The sequence below is a fragment of the Sus scrofa genome, chromosome 4 (genome assembly GCF_000003025.6).
Source record: "Sus scrofa isolate TJ Tabasco breed Duroc chromosome 4, Sscrofa11.1, whole genome shotgun sequence".
Taxonomy (NCBI): Eukaryota; Metazoa; Chordata; class Mammalia; order Artiodactyla; family Suidae; genus Sus; species Sus scrofa.
Genome location: NC_010446.5, coordinates 102,956,155 through 102,963,446, shown reverse-complemented (window position 1 = coordinate 102,963,446; position 7,292 = coordinate 102,956,155).

Genomic DNA, 7,292 nt, shown 5'->3' with positions numbered 1-7,292 from the left:
AATGATGATACTTTGTAAGGTGGATATTGTGCTTTATAGTTTAAAATTTATTTTCAGATCCATGTTGAAGTAATAAAGTAGAGAATCTTATTCTATAAGAAGAGAATAAGGCTTAGAGATAAAGCTTAGATAGATAAGAAAACTGAGAGGCTGGGGTTTCTCAGGTCTTCTAATTTCAGAGACTGTGTTCTTTCTGCAACATTCTCCCAAGTTGAGTGCTATAAACAAGGAAGATAGGAAGAAGAAAACAAATCTTCAACTCTTAAAACATGGTACACTATTAAGCATTTCTAAACTGGGACAGGCCCTCTCTCACTTTCCAAAGAATGCACTGTTGGTGAAAATATACTCATTCTTTATGTCTTTATAAATAACTCACACAATACCCAAAGCCCTTTAGGTCTTTAGATATTTAAATAGGACAAGGCGTTGATTTTCCTGCCGCCTCTCTTCCTATCTTCTCCACTCCCTAGTTGTAATGTGTGGCTTTGCAGATATATGCCTAATTGATTTTCGAAATTATATTGCTGTATAAAGCCAAGAAAAACATAAAAATGGGTGTGAAACAGTTAAAGACACCCATATCCCTAGCAACAAGTAGTAACCTAGGCAAGAAGTACATGTTTATACTGTCATGTCTGGAAGTAACTATAAAGGGCAGGGCTTATGATTAATGTGAGAATCCAAGGTAGCACTTAGCCCCATCAGTCAGTGAAAAAAGTACACACTTAGTGCAGATATTGCACTCAGCACTGCATACTGGGGTATTCAAAACAGATACTGCATAGTTTGCCCTGCTAGAGGGTACAGTCTAGGTGGGAGGTTGTTGTTTTTCACCGAAACCCATGTGGAAGGTTAATCAAACTCCTCTTGTTACTGTAGCAATGTGAAGAAAGTATTTTGAGGCAGGCAGCACCCAAAGGCGTATCTGAATTGGCAAAGATTTGCACATGTGATTATCGCAAGGATTTCCCCAGTAGCCTATAGGTAGACAGGTGGCTGGAGCAACAGAAATACAGCTGCTAAAGATATAAGCCACTTGAATGTCTAGCAACTACTCACAGTGGCAGGTAACTCTGAAATGTGTTATGATGTGAGAAGGTACCTGGTCTCTAACAGACCACCTGGATCCCATAAGCAGATGCATGATACAGAGCAGCCTGGTAAGAAAGGATCTAGATAAAAACAAGGCTCCCGTGGATCAGGTATTAGCCTCCTGAGAATAACACTTTTCTGGGAGAGGGAGGGTCATCAGGAACTGAATCATCGTAAATACAAGTGGGGTGTTGGTGGTTCCCCTTCTGAGGATGGGCATGTGGTCTCCAAGCCCATTCAAAGGGTAGATGGTAGTATTTAAAGAAAGAGCACAGAGTGTATCACGAGGGGTTCTAGACAAGGAAGCCTCTCAGAATCATAAGGAAAGCAGTGAAGGCCATAGTGGGAGCGTCTAGAATCATGGTCTAGCCCTGATTAAGCAGAAAGTCTATACAGATCGCCATGCAGTAAGTGGATCAATGATTCTACATGGTATTCAAATATCAGATACAGGGCGGTCATGGAAAATCAGGCAAGTACACGGCACACCACTAGCCTTCAGCACTTTCTCCTGCTCAGCCCAAGAGGACATCATGGTCATTCTCAACACAGTGATGCCAGCAGCTGTGATCAGTTAGTATCCAAAACATAACCTTTTGGCAACATTTGGACTCGGCTTTTTCCAGACCTTGGTTTGAGTGTGGAAGGACCTACTAACTCATTGCCTATAAAGAGTCTCATTGGATATAATCAACTATAATTTAACTTAAAAATAAAAACTAAAAAAAAAGAGATTCCCATTGGATGCAGGACTGTGAAAGGGAGTTTTCAGGTAGCTGATCACCCTTTAGTGCAGAAAGGGGAAGGGCTAACAGAACAGACACGTCCCTTGTCTCTCCTGGCAAAGGATTTTTGTCCATCCTTTGTTGTGACAGAACTGGTCATTAATATTAGATTAACACTTCCCCAGAATGTTTGCAAGAAATTTTAAAAATTTAATATCCCTACCAGGCTATAAGAGGCATGAAGAGAAGGCCCATGACCGTCTTGTACAAGACTGTATTCCCTGGAGCCCAGGGCATAGCAGCTGCTTGACAAATTATCTTTTTGAGTTCGTAGTAAATTTGCGCCTATTAACTCCTCAGTAGGACAAACACAGGAGTGTGGGTTCAGGTGCTCACAACTACAACTGATCCCTTATTATTTGTGGTAGTTATGTTCTATAAAGTTGCTGAAAATGCTAGATTAGTGGATCCTGAAACACTGGTCCTAGGAGAAATATGAGTTTCCTCTGAGGTCACATATTTCATCAACCAATCAATCCGTAGCTTTGTTTTATGTGAGTTTCTGTTTAAAGACCCTTTGTATAATATATTCCATTGATTTATTCACACTGACTCACGGCCAATGGCACCATAACCCATGCCTGAATAAAGCTTATCTGACACATGTATTTTTCTCCATAAGGCACATCACGGCCTTCCTCCATTTAGGAACAGGAGACAGCACTTCAACACTGTACCGGGAGCCGTTTGCAAAAGAGAAATCAACAGAGAGCAAAAATGCAAAATACATGGCATCAAATAGAACACAGAAAGAAACTTGTTGACAGTATGAGCACTGAAATGAGAAGGCAGTGCAGCCCCTTGTTCCACCTCAATTATCTTGCTACACCAAGGAAGAAAACACCCTCTTTGGTGTGATTAAGAAGAGCAATGGGGGAGTTCCCGTCATGGCTCAGTGGTTAACGAAACTGACTAGCATCCATGAGGACGTGGGTTCGATCCTTGGCCTCACTCAGTGGGTTAAGGGTCTGGCGTTGCGGTGAGCTGTGGTGTAGGCTACAGTCGTGGCTCAGATCCTGTGTTGCTGTGGCTATGGTATAGGCCGCAACTACAGCTCCAATTCAACCCCTAGCCTGGGAACTTCCATAAGCTGTGGGTGCAGCCCTAAAAAGAGTAAAAAAAAAAAGAAGAGTAATGGGGAGTTCCCGCTGTGGTGCAGTGGGTTAAAATATCCAATATTGCAGCAGCTGTGGTGTAGGTTGCAGCTGCTGCTTGGAATTGATCCCTGGCATGGGAACTTCCATAGGCTGCGAGTGCAGCCAAAAAAGAAAAGGAAAAAGGCAGGGGGCAGGAGAAGGAGAAGAAGAATGGACCTATAAAGTAGTCTGTGGTTACCAATGGATGCCCAGTAGTTCCCCAAGAACATGGGGCCTGATCAAGAGCTATTTTCATCTGGGGATGGTTCATAAGATGAGACATTAGGAAGCTGAGTGTAGAATCATTTGGTTTAAATTATAAATGTAAAATGCTATATTTGGCAGGTACTCCTTGAGCCTTAAAAAGTGTATTTAGAGCAATCAGAAGATTATATATATCACAGAGAATAGATGAAAAATAAGAGACAGCATAGGCTGGAAACAGCTTCAGAAGTTCAGGGACATTCAGAACTGGCTCTTGAGGACAGGCAGGAAGTGTTATGAGAATTCTAAATGATGCACCCCACTGAACGTTTTGGATTCTGTGAAAGGGATGTGAAATGGGTTTGTGTCTCCTCTGATTCCTGGCCTGACGACACACATGCTGATGTGGTACCCAGGTTTGCACGTGCAGACTTTACCTGAGAGCAGCTCCCCGAGGAGAGTAAGCATCATCGGTACTTGCTCTCTTTGTGTGTGTGTGGAGGCCCAGCTGTCAGGAAGGGCGGGAACAGCTCTGACCACACAGGCTCCTTGGCTCACTTTAGTTATCTTGGTGACTCGGTCTCCACCAGCACAGGAGACTGCACAAAACTCCTCAGCAGGCCTGCCTCATCACCTCATCAAGGTGGAAGCCTTTCCTCTGGCTTCCACGCCTTGTTGGCTTAGCATAAGATGATAAGCTGCTAACTTCAGGTCTAGTATTTGGTCATTAATGAGGCTATTTGGGACCTAAAACCCAATCCTCACTTACATTCACCTTTCCTGGAAAAAAAAAGAAAATTATTAAGAGTTAATGTTGTGAAGCAAGGCTGCTCACTGAAGGAAAGATCATTTGATGTTCACAAAAAAGCACCATATAGGAATCCACTTGACTCATGTATCTGATCCAATGACTCACCAAATCACTCCCAATTCCTGATGGATCAAGTGGTTCTCCTGCTTTAGACCTTACTTCTTTGATACCTTAAGCACACTTTTTTTTTTTTAGCAATTATTTAAAAGCATACTATACATCAGGGACCGTTCAAAGAGACACTGGGAACACTGCAATGAACAAAACAGAAATGTCTACACCCCTAGTCATTCATGTATATGTCCATTTATACATATGAATATATAATATAGTAATAAATAAGTGTGATACATAAACTGGTGTGGCACTGGCACTTATCAGTCAGAAGAGTTATTAGCCAGTCTTGGAGTAGGGTTCTGGAAGGGCAAGAAGTGTTAACCCTTTAGCTGTTTGATTGTGGGGAGATCAAGGGAAACTGGGGGAAGGGGAGGACAGCAAAGGACATTTGGAAGGCTCAGGGTAGCAGCTATTTACCAACTCATATGGAGCATGCTGGCATTTTTAACAATTGACATGGCTGAATAGGAGCCCTGGTAATAAATGTCCTGGAGGAAAACTAAAGGGCGCTTGACATGACCAAAGTGTGAAGAGTGACTTGTCCCAGCAAGTGAAAGAAGAAAATACTCAAATTTTTGAATGGGACTCCTTTAGGGGGTCGCAGTGAAAGAAAAGTGGGAAGGGAGTAGCAGGTGAATGCAGTACCTTAATGGTTTTAAGTCTCCATGTGCAACAGATTTTTTTTTATAACATTCTATGAAAAAACAAACAAACAAACAAACCCTTAATCTTACTATTTACCCAGTGCAGTGAGTCATGATCTCAAGGTCCTGATGTATATGCAAAGGTATATAAAGAACAGATGCTTTATAGGGAAAAATAAAGATTAGCAACATCTGAATTTAATGATGTCAGAATATTAATAACTCTGTCTCATCTACTTCACAGGAGACCATGGGGTAGAAAGCAATGACAAGAAGCAGAAGCAGCAGAAGGCCTGATCTGAGTCACACACTGGATTCAGATTGGTTGACCTTTGGGCAGTGAGGAATAGGCATGCCTTCATAGCCGCATTTCTAAAGGCAAAAGATTGCATGTTAGTCTTAATAGGCTTTGGCTTCTCAACTTCATGTTGAAGCAACTTGGGCCCAGTAAAAGCCATTTTTAAGTAACACTTTTTGAGAAAGTGATTTTTAAGGGAATATAAGTTTTAAAAAGGATGCCCGGGAGCTATGATCAACTGTAGAGAAGAAAACATTTTAGGCCTGGTTTAATGCCTTTAATATCATGATTTCAAGAAGAGGAAAGACATACGACATCTCCAAATCCTGTTTCCATACTTATAGAAAGAATTATAATCAGTATTATTCAGAGTATATGAACAGCATCTTTTTTTAGTAGTCTGCCAAATATTTAAGGCATGGTTTCTCAGTATGAAATTTAATTCACCTGGAGAGATGGTCCAGAACTCTAAATTATTTCCCAAAGGTATCTTTGATCTCAAAAAAAAAAAAAAATTTAAGAACCAGTGAGTGGCATAATGGAAAAGTTCATTCAGTCATTTATTCAACACTTATGCAATGCCTATTATATACCAGGTATTAGTCTAGGCACTGGGATATAGCACAGAGCAAGTCCAATAAGGTCTTTACTCTCATGGGGTCTGTATTCTATTGAGAGAGTTGGAGGGCTGAGGGGAGCCAGACACCTGGGTTTAGATACTGGTGTTGTAAACTTGAGCAGGTGATTTGCCTCTGGGCCTCCATTTCTTCATCTGTAAAGTGTAGATAATAAGAATTGAGACCAGAGGGAAGGAGATATGGCACAACCTTTAAAAGAAATGAGCTAGTAATTGAGGATACAACAAAATCTGGTTGGAACAGATTAGCCCAAGATGGTGTCAGAACTGACTTCTGGTGGACCCTGAGCCTCATTATGCGCTCCCTGTAATACATCAGTTAAACGACATGCCCGCAGGTGCCGTGACAGTTCCAAGGACGACCATAAAAGGCCAAAAAGTGGGCAGGGGCTCAATGCCTGGACATCTCTGCCCCTTCTCCAAAAATGTTGGAATACCCTACCACACATTAGCCTATGAAATTACCCAGCCCATAAAAGTTAAACACCCCATATCTCAGGCTGCTCTCTCGCCTTCTGAGTGTGTTTCCCCCAGGCCCACTCTCTCACCTTTTGAGACTGCACTCTACCTATGGAATGTGTATATTTCAGGCTACTCTTGCCTTCTCTGATGGCCCACACTCTCTCTCTCAATAAATTTACTTATCACTTTGCCTCTTGCTGAATTCCTCTGTGCTGAGACATAGAGAACCTGAGCTTCAGTATATCCTGAGACAAGTTGTGCGATTTCAGTTGGAAGGAAGACTGTGGGTTCAAGTCCCATCCGAGGTGCAGCTTCAGATTGGAGCTAAAACGATCCAAATATCTAACACAAAGGTATAAATTCAATAAGTGACAACTATTATTAAGCTCCCTTCACCATTAGGAAGAAAGTATAGGTCAAAGAGCTATGACTACTTCATTTTTACAGATGGAGACGTTAAGCTCAGAGGTGCTGCGTGATTGTGCCAGACAAGGGAGTGATTAACGTAGCTATGATCTGGGCTGGCTGGTTAATTGGTCAAAGCTCTTAATTCTTTTTCCTCCACATGCTTTTCCCTAATAAGAACTCTGCTAGATGCACCAGCTTTAAAGAACTGCTGAGTTATTTTAAAAGGGGTTGACAAACTACAGCCCACTGCCCGTTTTTAAATGGCCTTCGAGCTAAGTGTGACTTCTACATTTTTAAATGGTGGAAAGTAAAGAGAAATAGTATTTTAATGTACTTGAAAATTATTAAAATTTAAATTCCGGCCTCCATAAACAAAGTCCTATTGGAACACAGGCACACCCATTTGCTTAAGCATTATCCACGGCTGCTTTCACACTATAGCAACATAGATGAATAGCTGTGATAAGGGACCATATAGCCTGAAGAGCCTAAAATATTTACTATCTGGCCCTTCACCAAAAATGTTTGCTAACCCTTGATTTAAAATGTCATTTTCCCTGGAAGGAGAGACATACAAAATATATCATACATCTTCTGAATTGGTACTAGGACCTAATTTAAAATTAAAGAGCCAAATGCATCTGGTAAGTCTGCAATGTGACACTTTGATCATAGCAGTTAGTATATTTAAATAA